This window comes from Nyctereutes procyonoides, unplaced genomic scaffold (assembly GCF_905146905.1).
Source record: "Nyctereutes procyonoides isolate TBG_1078 unplaced genomic scaffold, NYPRO_anot_genome, whole genome shotgun sequence".
Taxonomy (NCBI): Eukaryota; Metazoa; Chordata; class Mammalia; order Carnivora; family Canidae; genus Nyctereutes; species Nyctereutes procyonoides.
This window is the reverse complement of record NW_026575135.1, coordinates 3,016,122-3,031,645: the sequence shown is the minus strand read 5'-3', so window position 1 is coordinate 3,031,645 and position 15,524 is coordinate 3,016,122.

Below are 15,524 nucleotides of genomic sequence, written 5' to 3'. Positions count from 1 at the left end.
CTATCCTTCCTAGAGGGGGTAAGACACATCCTAATGGGAATGAATATTAAACTTAACAGACAAAAACATCACCACTGGGTGGTACTCTTATTCCAGGATGGCTTTTTGCAGAAGAGATGTACTTGAATGGACCAATTTTCAATAGGAACATTACAAGTAGGATTTTTATAACTTAACTCAAGCTGTGAATACATTTTCATTTCTATTTCACGATATTAACATGTGTAAAATACTCAAAACAGTGCCTGGAAGAGAATACTGCTATGAGAGTTTGCTATGATGATGATGGTGATGATGATAAAGGTGATGATAATGTCAAAATTGTGGGGCATATTTGTTCTTTTTTTTAAGATTGTTTATCTACCTATTTATGTATATATTTATTTATTCATAAGAGACACAGAGAGAGGCAGAGATGCAGGCAAAGGGAGAAGCAGGCTCCCTGCAGGGAGCCCGATATGGGGCTCAATCCCAGGACCCCGGGATCACGCCCTGAGTCAAGACAGATGCCCAACCACAGAGCCACCCAGGTGCCCCAGGCTTATCTGTTCTTTGTATATTTCCTTTCTCCTACTTAAACTCAACAACAGTTTTGGTAAGATATCCCCAAATGCTTCATCCTAATGAAGACCTTTTCTAGATCTCATGACGAAGAATAGAAAGTAGTGCTCATATTGGACATTTTTTATTTTTTTTTAATTTTTTTATTTTTTTTTATTTATTTATGATAGGCACACAGTGAGAGAGAGAGAGAGAGAGGCAGAGACACAGGCAGAGGGAGAAGCAGGCTCCATGCACCGGGAGCCTGATGTGGGATTCGATCCCGGGTCTCCAGGATCGCGCCCTGGGCCAAAGGCAGGCGCCAAACCGCTGCGCCACCCAGGGATCCCTGGACATTTTTTAATAATATAATTTTGTCCAAAGCATTAAGGATGAGTTACAAAGAGATTTGGGGGATTTAATGAAAAGTGGGCAAGAAATATTTCTCTTCCATCCACATAATTTTATTTTTTTAAGATTTTATTTATTTATTCATGAGAGAGAGAGAGAGAGGGAGGCAGGGACACAGGCAGAGGGAGAAGCAGGCTCCATGACGGAAGCCTGACGCGAGACTCAATCCTGGGACTCCAGGACGGTGTCCTGGGCCAAAGGCAGGCGCTAAACTACTGAGCCACACAGAGATCCCCCATCCACATCATTTTAATTGTCAAATATAAGATAGCTTCTACTTAAAGGGAATAAAGTAGGGAGAGAAATTGGCTCTAACAATGTTGGCAAAAGATACGGCCAAGCATGGCCCAGTCTGGGAAGAGCATTCTATGTGTAGCTACAAAACAGGTAATCTTTAATTTATTGAAGTTGGGTAAAATCTTTAAAAAGTACACCAATCTTGTAAATAATCAAATTAAGTAGACAGTGTCCCAAATATTTAGCCATTTTTCCCCTGAGAGGTCTCCCACATAGCAAGAAAATAGAAAACTTACTTTCAAAAAATATATAAGTAAGAATTGAAGGTCATAATTTTAATTTTTTAAGATTTTATTTATTTATTCATGATAGAGAGAGAGAGAGAGAGAGAGGCAGAGACACAGGGAGAGGGAGAAGCAGGCTCCATGACGGAAGCCTGACACGAGACTCGATCCTGGGACTCCAAGAGAGGGAGAAGCAGGCTCCCTGCTGAGCAAGGAGCCTGATGTGGGGCTGGATCCCAGGACCCTGAGATCATGGCCTAAGCTGAAGGCAGATGCTTAACTGACTGAGCCACCCAGGTGCCCCTTACCTAGATGTTTTTATTCTCAGTCCAGAGTCCAGTATTGAGTTAGATTTAATATAGTTTTCCCCCAACTGCTTCTTTTTGGGAAAATTACTCTGTTTTCATTTTCCTTGTCAATAAAATGGTAAGACTAGATCAGTGGCTTTACCAAGGATATACCTTCCACTTCTTTTGAGACATGCCTCATGGAGAAATATTTCCTTTGTTATTATTATTTTTTGTATCACGTTCAAAGACTTACCAGTCAAAGGTATCAAGGAAAATTTGAGGGAGGAGAACTTTTGGGGATTCCACATTTAACATATTGAACATCAGTCAGAGATTTCTTATTGGTCTCCATTCCATTCAAGATTTATTATTTTTCTAGAAATGGAAGCAAAAATAAACTACTAGTACTACACCAAAATGAATAGTTTTTGCACGGCAAATAAACTATTAACAACAACAGAAAAGGTAGCCTAGTAAGTAGAAGGAGAATTTGCAAATGACATATTCAATAAAGGGTTAATATCCAAAATATACAAAGAACTTATACAACCCAACACTAAAAAAAAAAAAAAAATCTGATTTTAAAAGTGGGCAGAGGACCTGAATAGACACTGTACCAAAGAAGACATACAGATGGCTCACAGACCCATGAAAAGATGCTCAGCATTGCTCATCATCAGGGAAATGCAAATCAAAACCCAAATGAGATAGCACCTCATACCAGGCAGAATGGATAGTGTTAAGGAGACAAGAATTAACAAGTGTTGGCAAAGTTGTGGAGAAAAAGGAACCCTCATACACTGTTGATGGGAATATAAGTTAGTGCAACCACTGTAGGAAACAGAATGGAGGTTCCTCAAAAAAATTTTTTTTAAAGATTTTATTTATTTATTTATTTATTCATGAGAGAGAGAGAGAGAGAGAGAGAGAGAGAGAGAGAGAGAGAGATTGAGAGAAACACAGGCAGAGGGAGAAGCAGGCTCCATGCAGGGAGCCTGACGTGGGACTCGATCCTGAGTCTCCAGGATCACGCCCTGGGCTGAAGGCGGTGCCAAACTGCTGAGCCACCAGGGCTGCCCAGGTTCCTCAAAACAATTTAAAAAATACAAGTACCATGTGATACAGTAATTTACTACTGGATATTAACCTCCCAGAAAATGAATTCAGAAAGATGTGTATCCCTATGTTTATTGAAGCATTATTTACAATATCTAAGATATGGAAGCAATCCAAGTGTCCATTGATAGATGAATGGATAAAGATACTGTGCACATATATGGTGGAATATTATTCAGCTATAGAAAGAAGGAGATCTTGCTATTTGTGACAACTTTGATGGACCTAGAGGATATGATACTACGTGAAATAAGTCAGACCTAGAAAGACAAATATGGTGTGATTTTAGTTACCTGTGGAATCTAAAAAAAACTAAGGGACAAACAAAAACTCTTAAATACAGAGCACAAACTGATAGTTGCCAGAGAGGAGGTTGGTAGGAGAATGGGCAAAATAGAGAGAGGGGATTAAGATATAAAATCTCCAGCTACAAATAAGTCAGAGGTGAAAAGTACACCATAGGGGGTATAGCCAATAGCATTGTAGTACCACTGTACCCCGACAGATACGTATCATGTTGAGCGCTGAGTAATGCATAGAATTGCCTATTTAATATGTGGCCCACCTGAAACTAACACAACCCTATATGTCCATTGCACTTCAATAATTTAGCGGATGATTATTTTTCTGGATGAAAAGTTTTTGCTGAAATTTCTCAGAGAATTAAGCTTTAAAAGGCATCCTATTTAGGATGATGGAGCTATGTTCAACCTTCTGGATTTGCATAAATGTAGTTAATAGACAATTATTCAGTGCATGCTTTCGGGTGCATGAATCAGTAGTTCGAAGTTTGAATCTCGGGGATTCTTAATTTTAATTGTTAGAAAATATTCCACCTTTGTCTCTCTTAATCTTTACTATTAAACTTTCTTGACCTAATCTGCCTCCAGTCTCTCACCCACTCTGTTCATTGTCTAAAAACAGACATTTAAATAAATCAGTGATAATCATTCTTTCAGTAAAGCTAGAAAAGTTCCGAGCTACCCTCCTGTCCCATCTTCAGATGAGGACAGTGAAATTGAGTGACTGAATGACTTATTCAAGGCTTCCATGAATAATTTCTATTTGCAAGTTACGATCTTCAACTCATTCCTGGTTTTCCCCATGCCACAAAACCCTTCTCACAGCAGCTGTGAGGAAAGACAAACTAACTCCTTAGTCCTCCATCCTGTTTGCTTCAAGGACTGAAGCGAGTTTCATTATTAATCACTTATATATTGTCTCTACACCGCCTGCCTCCTTATTAATCACCTCCATGGAATCTACTGCTATTAATCATCAAATGTGTGTCTGAGCATTACCGGTAATTATCTTTGAATGTTTGTTACCTGTCAGTTTAATTACTTGTTTTCCCCCAGGAGTACAGACTGATTCAGGTCCCTGACTCTTCTGTGTGTGTGTGTGTGTGTGTGTGTGTGTTAATGTGTTTACCTTGTACTTGATTCTGTGTGTGTGTGTGTGTGTGTGTGTGTTCCTTTTAGAACCCAATTACCTTCACATGAAGTAAAATTATATTTCAAGTAAGTATTCCTAATCCTTGGCCACCCATGAAACCACATACTTCTTGTTCAATGTGAAGGCAGAAAGTCAGGTATGATCTTTGATCCCCCTGGACTTAATCGTATATCTTCCACAACAATTCTTTGAAGTCCTGTATAAATGGATTGATTTTACTTCTCCAGGAATAAGCACTGTATGTACCTGGGGGTTTTATTTGTGTGTATGTGTGTGTGTTTAATCCACCTGGTGCTTGGGGGGATCAGGAAAGAATGAGACCAAAATTCATAATCCTCTTAGAGTAACTTGTACTTGTCCACTCCTCTTAGAGTAACTACCCCAAGGAAGGCTCTACACCCTCACTTTTGAATGGGTGGGAGAGGAAAGATAGTTTGTGTGTCTTAACAGTGCCCAAAGTGTGTTTAGAAATACACTGCAAAGAGTGCCCAAGGTGTGTTCAGGACAGAAGAACGAATTTAATAAATGTTCAGTTCTCTGAGGAGGGCATTTCACTAGAGAAGAAGAGTGCCTGCCATCCAGGAACATAAAAAGCCATATGGTTGGAGACAGAGGGGAAGAAAAGAAAGAAACTAACATTTGTTGACTATCCACATGTGCTATTTTATTTTATCCTACCAATGATGTGTAGGTTATGTAGAATATGTGTAGATCCCATTAACTCAGAAAAATTGCCCAAGTACACTCAGATGGGAAGTAACAGAACCAGAATTTAAATGATGATCCTCCGGATTCCAAAAATCCAAATTCTTGCTGCTATACCAGGGTTGCCTCAAGACAAAACCATGTGCGTGAATAACATTAGATAATAAACAAGTATAAAAATTAGAAGAAACGCAGATAACTCTCAAACTCAGAAGAGGGGTTCATCTACTTCTGGATGGGTTGTCCAGAGAGCCTTATGAAGATGATATTTGAACTGAAGAACATGTAGAATGTAAGGTCTAAGCAATTCCAGCGTGTGCCCTTGTATGCTCACTCCTTCCTGGAGGCTTAAAAGCCTGGAAAGTTTTCAGCTTTCCATGGAACTTCATGAAGTCTACGATGTATCTTAGCACTGAGGCTTTGGAACACAGACAGGTAGGGTGCTGTGAAGATGTGCTGTCTTTTTGTTAGCTGGACATTGACTGGAGGAAGGGCTGTTAAACACACACACACACACACACAATTATTTAATCCACTTGTTCTAGGAAGGTATTTCTCTTTTCCTCACTACTGAAGACCTCTCCTATTAAATATCTGAAAGTGTTTAGTTTCCAAGACATCTCCCCAAACCAATGTATCCATTTAGTGAGTATTTATTAGGTGCATCCCCTCCATGCCCCACACTGTCCCATCTACACTGGGATTTGTAGAGACGCACTTTGGGAGATATAAGGCATGGCCCTGGGGTATATGGCAACTGTAGTTTACATATATTGATCTTAATATGTGTCTGGAATTATTCTAAACACATTTCTAGATTTGTTATCTCATTTAATTGGTTCAAGTAGAATTGAAGTTTGATTGTCTCTCATGTCATAGTACCGGGCAGATGAATTGGTTGGTGGAACTTAATCTGAGTCAATGAATCTAAAAGCATTTTCTAAATTGTGAAATGCTATTTGGACTTAAAGGAGGTGCTGGGAATTCCATGTAGGGTAGCTGGTAACTTGGGGAGCAGATTTGGGATAGTGAAGACTTGAAAAAATCAGATAGTGGAGTATAGAGTTTGTATGATGAGTTCCTGCTTACAGATGCGACAATTAAGTCTCTGCAAGGCCAGGGGATGTATTCAAGGTCATACTGCCAATGAATTAGGGAAATGCTGGATCTAGTGCTCTTTCCTCCAACCCAATACCACCGACCAAGAATACATCCAAGCTAAAGGGAACACTAAAGAGAATGCAGTGGGGTGGATTAGACAGCCTTAGTTATGGGTCAACATCTTCATTTGCTCTAGTACCATCATTATTCCTCAGATGAAAATCAAGGGCACAGACCACTCTAAGTTGTAATTTGAAGGAAAAAAAAGGAAAACAATGTGGTATCTTATATATCTAGAACACCTACTATGTGTCAGGCACTGTGCTAGAAGTTTGTCATGTCCTCCTCTGACAGCCTCATAAGCAAAGTACATTTATACTCAGGTTAATAGATGGAGATACAGTAGAGGCCCAAAGTTACACAACTGGTAAACTGTGAAGCAGAGATTCAAACTCAAATCTGCCTGCCCCAAGTCTGCTCTGTCTCCATTCTAACACTGGGCTTTCACTCAAGTGGAATAAATTTGTCATATGAATTGTTTTCCGGTCCTTACCAGGTATCATTTCCAAATGTGACCATAACCACTTACTCAAGGTGTAAGAAAGGTTTTTTTAACTCTGAGGAAGTATTATTTTGGGGGATAAGATTACAACTTTCTAGCTTTTTCCTTAGAAGTAGGTTCTTCCTTCAATAGGTAACACTACATGACTTCTGAGCAGAACAGAAACTCTAGAAAAAAATTTTTCTGAAGGTCAGATCTTTGACATGATGAATCCATATGCTTGGTACATCCTTAGAAGGTATCTTCTCCCCTTGATATCAGTGGGATTCTGATATCTTATTGGCATTTGGCAGATATAGCTGCTGGCAAATTGTTGTTACAAAGTCTGGCCTACTTTGGAGGATTCCCTATGGCAGACCCAGGAGTGATTCATTCTGTAATCTGGGCAAAGCCCAATGTGCTTCATTTTTCTTGTATAGATGCTGAATTAAAATCCCCTATGGAAAATTGGATACCTTTTGTTGAATTATTTGTTACTGTAGTTTTATATCTTCATATTTAGACCTGATAATATCTGACAATATGTGCTTAAATGAAGATCATATTTTACGCATCGAAGGAACCAAATTCCCTTCCCCCCAGAATTACCCAGTTCGCTTTCCATTTTCTTCTCTGATTATTCTTATGTCAACGATTTAATTGAGATGTTAAGGTCCTGCACAGCTCTGAGTGGCAATTTTAAACCAGATTTCTCTATAGACTTGGGACCTAGCAGCATTTGTGAGATGAGGCTGATCCAATTATCTAGGCTGAAAACTCTGGAGAGATAAGATTTTCCAAACTGTGATGTTATGTCCAGTGTACTCTCTTGGTTAAAAATAAACATTTCTAGGTTATGGGATCTTTGTTCAAGTTGGTTATGTAATTGGGGGAGGAGAAGGGACATGTCCTTTTGAAGCTGAAGTGGAGTATATAACATCTTATTGCTACAGTCACTTTTTAATTATGTTTTTTTTTCACTTAATTAAAAAACTATCTTGCTCTTAAATTTAAATTACCTGGGAATTTGGTACCCTTTCCATTTTGTTTTATCATAGGCCTCTGCATAGCATACCAAAAACTCTGTGCAGGAGAGAAACTTAATATGCCTCCTTCCTTTATAGATCAACTAATTGAAGCAGAGTTGCAGGTGCTTTGCTCAAGATCACATAGGAAGTTTAGTGAGAGAGCCATGAAGAGTAGAATCCAGGTTCCCCGGTTCTGTCTTTACTACATTCTCCACATGGTTACTGAGTTGCTTTTATTAGTTTTCTAATCTGATAATAAGCACATTTCATTATTTCTGGCATTCATTTATTCCATTCATCTGTTATACAGTTGATGATTTGAAGACTATGAAGATATCATTATGAGGATCACCAATCTCCTTCTGTAATTTAAAAAAAAAACATGGTGTATCTGTATTGATTGGTTATTGATTATAAGTTTACTCTGGTTACATAAAAATAGAGAAACATGTTAGGAGGATCTCTCAGGGTATCCCAGAGAATTAGATACAGAATTAAGCAAGAACCAGAATTAGCTCTAGAAGGGAGGTAAAAATTATTACCTCACAAAACAGATAAACAATTTGGAAAAATCAGAGAGTGGAGCAAACAGACATCATGGCAGCTCTGTGTAAATAAGGGAATGCTTTCTGGAGGAGGTGGAATTTGAGCAGATCCTTCAAGGAGAGGGAGGATTTATATGTATTGAGATAGATAAGGGGAAAACATAATTTTTGGTAAGAGCTCAAGGTCATTTTTATCGAACTCAACACATACACACATGAAATAGTTGGGTGATGCTGGTAGGTCCGTATGTGATGAAGGGCCAAAGTGAAGGGTACCAATATCATGTCAGCTGTTCATACCCAAGTCCATTTTGACCCAACTTGAGTCAAACTTGGTTGTTTTGAAATGTCTTTTCCATCTTCTTGCTGTCTTTTCCCCTTCTATTACATACTTTTCTTACTGCTCTTCCTCTTCCTGTTCCTTTGCCCTACTTACCTCCTTTTCGTTGTTCTTCTTGCTGAGTATCTGTGCTATGATCATTAGCCTTATTTTTAGGATATTAAATTTGGTATCAAAATCACCTACTTTTGGGGTCTCTGGGTAGCTCAGTCAGTTGGACATCAGATTCTTGATTTTCAGCTCAAATCATGATCTCAGGGTTGTGTGATGGAGCCCACTCCACGCTCAGCAAGGAGTCTGCTTGGGATTCTCCCCCCCCCCCTTAATTGTGTATTTTCACTCTCTTTCTAAAATAAATAAACCTTGTTTTAAAAATCACCTACTTCAGGAAACAACAAATGTTGGAGAGGATGCGGAGAAAAGGGAACCCTCTTACACTGTTGGTGGGAATGTGAACTGGTGCAGCCACTCTGGAAAACTGTGTGGAGGTTCCTCAAAGAATTAAAAATAGACCTGCCCTACGACCCAGCAATTGCACTGTTAGGGATTTACCCCAAAGATTCAGATGCAATGAAACGCCGGGACACCTGCACCCCGATGTTTCTAGCAGCCATGTCCACAATAGCCAAACTGTGGAAGGAGCCTCGGTGCCCATCGAAAGATGAATGGATAAAGAAGATGTGGTTTATGTATACAATGGAATATTACTCAGCCATTAGAAACGACAAATACCCACCATTTGCTTCAACGTGGATGGAACTGGAGGGTATTATGCTGAGTGAAGTAAGTCAATCGGAGAAGGACAAACAGTGTATGTTCTCACTCATTTGGGGAATATGAATAATAGTGAAGGGGAATATAAGGGAAGGGAGAAGAAATGTGTGGGAGATATCAGAAAGGGACACAGAACATAAAGACTCCTAACTCTGGGAAACGAACTAGGGGTGGTGGAAGGGGAGGAGGGCGGGGGGTGGGGGTGAATGGGTGACGGGCACGGAGGGGGACACTTGACGGGATGAGCACTGGGTGTTATTCTGTATGTTGGTAAATTGAACACCAATAAAAATTAATTTATAAAAAAAAATAAATAAAAATCACCTACTTTTGAGTTCTAATTCTGGCATGACAATGTGAGAAGTTTCATAGACAGATTTCCCATAGAAACATTCACTCACTCCCTAATCCCAGTAAGATAGAAACTGGACTTTAGACTTATGCTATCAGGAACACAGGAATCCATCTCCCTCGGGCCCCTGGTCACGGGGTTTTCTTCCCAGGGGGAACACTCTGTCAGCATTTCTCATTCTGCTCTCAGCTACCTGTTGAGGTTTTATGTGTGCAGCCAAGTGGTGACTGCTCCCTTCTTCTCCTCAGCACCCCCCACACCCATATTGGATAAAGGCTCTACTTTGGGCACATACCACTGAAAATGCCGAGACACCAATCTCCCTTGTCCCAGTTTGTAAGGCAGTGGTTCCCTGCTGGAAGAAGCAGACCGAGAAGACCTGCCACCCCCATCCACTGAGCACTCAGCCCCTAAATGAGGGAGGTAGTGTCACTCAGCTAAAAGCATGGCATCATTCCAAACCCCAGTTATAGAGCCCTGGCTCAGAGGTTTTGCCTAGAGGAAGAAGCAGGCCTTAACATGGACAGTTCTAATCTCTTCTCAAAGGAATGAACTACATTTACAAAAGAATGTGGAAAGTTTCCCAGATAACTTTCTAGGGGAATTTTACCAAACATTTAAAGAAGAAATAATACCTCTTCTGTTTCAAAAAAACAGAAATGGAAGGAAAACTTCCAAAATCTTTCTATGAGGCCAACATTACTTTGATCCCCAAATCAAAGACCCCATCAAAAGGGAAGATTATAGACGATTATCCCTGATGAACATGGATGTTAAAATACTCACCACGATAATATCCAATAGGATCCAACAGTACATTAAAAGGATTATTCACCATAACCAAGTGGGATTTATTCCTGGGACGCAAGGGTGGTTCAACATTCGCAAATCAATCAATGTGATAGATCACATTAATAAAAGAAAAGACAAAAACTATATGATCCTCTCGATGCAGAAAAAGCATTTGACAAAATATAGAATATTTTCTTGATTAAAACTCTTCAAAGTGTAGGGACAGAAGGAACTAACCTCAATTTCATAAAACCCATCAACAAAAAGCTCACAGGGAATATCATTCTCAGTGGAGAAAACCTGGGAGCTTTTACCCTAAGATCAGGAACACGACAGAGATGTCCACTCTCACCACTGCTATTCAACATAGTACTAGAAGTCCTGGCCTCAGCAATCAGGCAACAAAAAGAAATAAAAGGCATTCAAATTGGTAAAGAAGAAGTCAAACCCTTACTCTTCACAGATGACATGATATTGTATTTGGAAAACCCAAAAGACCCCACTCCAAAATTGCTAGAACTCAAACAGGAATTCAGCAGCCATGTGGCAAGATACAGAATCAATGCACAGAAAACAGTTGCATTTCTATATATTAAAAATAAGATTAAAGAAAGAAAAATTAAGGAATCGATCCTATTTACAATTGCACCAAAACCCATAAAATACCTAGGAAGAAACCTAACCAAAGAGGTAAAGGATCTCTGCTTTAAAAACTACAGAACAGTTATGAAAGAAACTGAAGTAGACACAAAGAGATGAAAAACCATTCCATGCTTATGGGTTGGAAGAATTAATGTTGTGAAAATGTCTATGTTACCCAGGGCAATCTACATATTCAATGAAATCCCTATCAAAATACCATCAAAATTCTTCACAGTGTTGGAACAAATAATTCTAAGATTTTTATGGAACCGGAAGAGACCCAGAAAAGCCAGAAGAATGTTGGGGAGAAAAAAAGATAAAGCTAGTGGCAACACAGTGCTCTACTTCAAGCTGTATTACAAAACTGTGATCGTCAAGACAGCAGAGTAGTGGCACAAAAACAGACACATAGATCAATGGAAGAGAATAGAAAACCCAGAAATGGACTCTCAACTCTATGATCAACTAATCTTTGACAAATACAATAGAGAAAAGACAGTCTCTTCAATAAAATGGTGTGGGGATAATTGGACAGCCACATGCAGAAGAATGAAACTAGACCATTCTCCTAATCCATACACAAAGATAAACTCAAAATGATGAAAGACCTAAATGTGAGACAGGAATCCAAAATCCTAGAGAAGAACACAGGCAGCAACCTTTTTTTACCTCAGCCACAGCAACTTCTTGCAATACACATCTCTAAAGGCAAGGAACAGAAAAGCAAAAATAAACTATTAGAGCTTCATCAAGATAAAAAGATAAAAAGCTTCTGCACAGCAAAGGAAACAGTCAACAAAACTAAAAGGCAACCTATAGAATGGGAGAAGATATATGCAAATGACATACCAGGTAATGGGCTAGTATCCAAGATCTATAAAGAACTGATCAAACTCAACATACAAAACAAAACAAAACAAAACAAAAATCCAGTAAGAAATGGGCAGAAGTCAAAAAAAAAAAAAAGAAAGAAATGGTCAGAAGTCATGAACAGACATTTCTCCAAAGAAAACATACATGATTGCTTCGGTAGCACATATACAAAGAGAACAATACAAATAGCCAACAGACACATGAAAAGATGCTCCACATCACTCATCATCAGATAAATTCAAATCAAAACCACAATGAGATGCCACTTTACACCAGTGAGAACGGCTGAAATTAACAATACAGAAAACAACAAATGGCATCGAGGATGTAGAGAAATGGAAACCCTCTTCCACTGTTGGTGGGAATGCAAACTGGTGCTGACACTGTGGAAAGCAGCGTGGAGGGTCCTCAAGAAGTTAAAAATAGAGCTACCCTATGACCCAGAAATTGCACTACTGAGTATTTACCCCAAAGATACAGATGTAGTGAAACAAGGGAGCACCTGCTCCCCAATGTTCATAGCCGCAACGTCCACAATAGCCAAACTGTGGAAGGAGCTGAGATGTCCTTCAACAGATGAATGGACAAAGAAGATGTGAGATATTCTTTATGTATTCATCTACATAAAATGGAATAGTACTCAGCTATCAGAAAGGATGAATACTTATCATTTACATTGATGTGGATGGACCTTATCATTTACATTGACATGGATGGAACATCCATTGACATGGATGGGGGTATTATGCTGAGTGAAATAAGTCAATTGAAGAAAGACAATTATCATATGATTTCATTAATATGCAGAATATAAGAAATAGTGCAAGGGACCATAAGGGAGGGGAAGGAAAACTGAACGAGAAAAAAATAAGAGAGGAAAATAAATCATGAGAGACTCTTAATGCTCGGAAACCAACTGAGGGTTGCTGAAGGGGACGTGGGGGGTAACTGGGTGATGGGACCTCCTTAAGGAGGGCACGAGATGTGATGAGCACTGGGTGTTAGACACAACTGATGAATTACTGAAAACTACATCTGAACCTAATTATGTACTGTATGTTGGCAAATTGAATTTAAATTTAAAAATTCTTTTTTTTTATTTAAAGGAGAATTTCAAGTTCAAGAGCACTCTCAAAAATAGTGCACATTTGATGAATGGTAATTGGGAAGATACTGGTAGGTGCAATGGAAATACAGGTTAAAGTGTAGGCCTGAAAATTATAAAAATGAACCAAATAGAAATTCTAGAGTTGAAAAGTATAATAACTGAAATGAAACAACTGCTAGATTGTTAGATGGATTGGAAGACTTGAAAATGATTAAATGTCAATATTTTCTAAATTGACCTATAGACTCAAGGCAATCCTAATCAATATCTCAGCTGGCTTCTTTGTAGAAAATAAAGAGCTGATCCTAAAATGTGCGTGAAATTTCAAGAGACTCATGGGTAACAAAACAATCTGAAAAAGAACAACAAAGTTGGAGGATTGAAATTTCTTGATTTCAAAACACACTATGAAGCAATAGGAACCAAGACAGTGCAGTGTTGGTGTAAAGGTTGATATGTAGATTAGTGTGGTAATCGAATTAAAAGTTCAGAGATAAAGCTGTGTGTCTGTGTGACAACTGATTTTCAATAAAGACACCAGGACAATTTGATGGGAAAATATGAGTCTTTTCAACAAATGGGGGTAAAAAATCTGGAAAGCCACATGCAAAAGAATGAATCCTTACCTCACATCATTTACAAAAATTAACTCAAATGTATCAGAGATGTAAATGTAGGAGCTAAACCTATGAAATTTTTTAAAGATTTTATTTATTTATTCATAAGAGACACAGAGAGAGGCAGAAACATAGGCAGAGGGAGAAGCAGGCTCCCTGCAAGGAGCCCGATGTGGGACTCAGTCCCAGCACCCCAGGGTCATGACCTGAGCCAAAGGCAGACGCTCAACCGCTGAGCCACCCAGATGTCCAAAACTATAAAATTCTTATAAGAAAATATAGTGATAAATCCTCATGACCATGGATTTTAGATATGACATCAAAAGCATGAACATAATACTTTGGAGTCCAAAACATGAAATATTTGTGCTTCAAAGGACACTATCAAGAAAGTGAATATAACCCATAAAATGAGAGAAAATATCTACCAGTCATGTATTTGATGAGACTCGAAGCCAGAAAATCTATAGAACATTTACATCTCAATAAGAAAGACACAACCCAATTCAACATGGACAAAGAACGTAAATAGATATTTCTCCAAGGAAGATATAAATGACCAATAAGCACTTGAGAAGATCCCTGACATCATTAATCATCAGGAAAATGCAAATCAAAACAAAGCTGTTGGGGCGTGTGGCTGGCTCAGTTGGTGAAGCATGCAACTCTTGGTTTCAGGTTTGTGAGTTCAAGCTCCACATTGAGTGTAGAGATTACTTAAAAAAAAAAATCTATAAAAAAACCCCAAGCTGTTTAGGGCCCCAGTGACAGTTTAGTAACATATTATTGAAGCTACTCCCAGGGTGCCTGTGTGGTTTAGTCAGTTAAGCATCTGCCATTGGCTCATGGACTTAACCCTACATCGGGCTCCCGGCTCAGTGGGGGGTCAGCATCTCCCTCCACCGCTGCCCCTCCTCCTGCTTGTGCTCGCTTGTTCTCTCAAATAAATAAAATCTTAAAAAAGAAAAGCTACTCCTTGACACATGGACTGGATTTCAACTAATGATACTGGTGGTGATGATATTAAGAATCATACTGAATTTGTCTTATTCAAAATCTTAAAAAGATTTATGTATTTATTGGATAGAGAGCAAGAGAGAGTGCAGAGGGGAAGGGCTGAGGGAGAGTGAGAGAGAACCTTAAGCAGACCCATGCTGACCATAGGGCTCGTCATGAGGCTAGATCTCACAACACCAAGATCACAATGCCAAGATCACGACCTGAGCCAAAACCAAGAGTTGGATGCTTACCTGACTGCACCACCCAGGTGCCCTTATTTTATTTCAAAGGTTTAAAACCCTCCTTGTCAGTCTTATTGTCTCTCTCCTTGTTCATCTTTCTTCCCCCAGGCATTCTGTGATGGTTCTCCCCTCTTCTATGTTAAAGGGTTTCCCCATTGTCTATCTACTCATTTGTTGGTTTAGTGTATAAATACAGTGTATAAATATACAGCTTGGATTAAAAAAGAAACCTGGCTTTAAGTTCCATCTCTTTCAGGTTTAATTGTATGAAAAAGCATATTGGTGAGGTCTTAGTTTTCACAAAGAAAAATATGGAAACCAGAGCTTCCTTTCTTGGAAACTTGACTCCATAAAAGAGACAAATGGTGAGGCATGGCCAAACCATGGGAAGTTGGTCCAGTCAAGCTTTCTAGAACTTGACCCAATTATCAAAGTATTTTTTTGTCCTCGCGGTAATGATAGGATTGGTGGTGACGTGAGATGATGAAGACATGCTGTGGGCCAGCATTTTTAGAGCTAGATCCTGAATTAT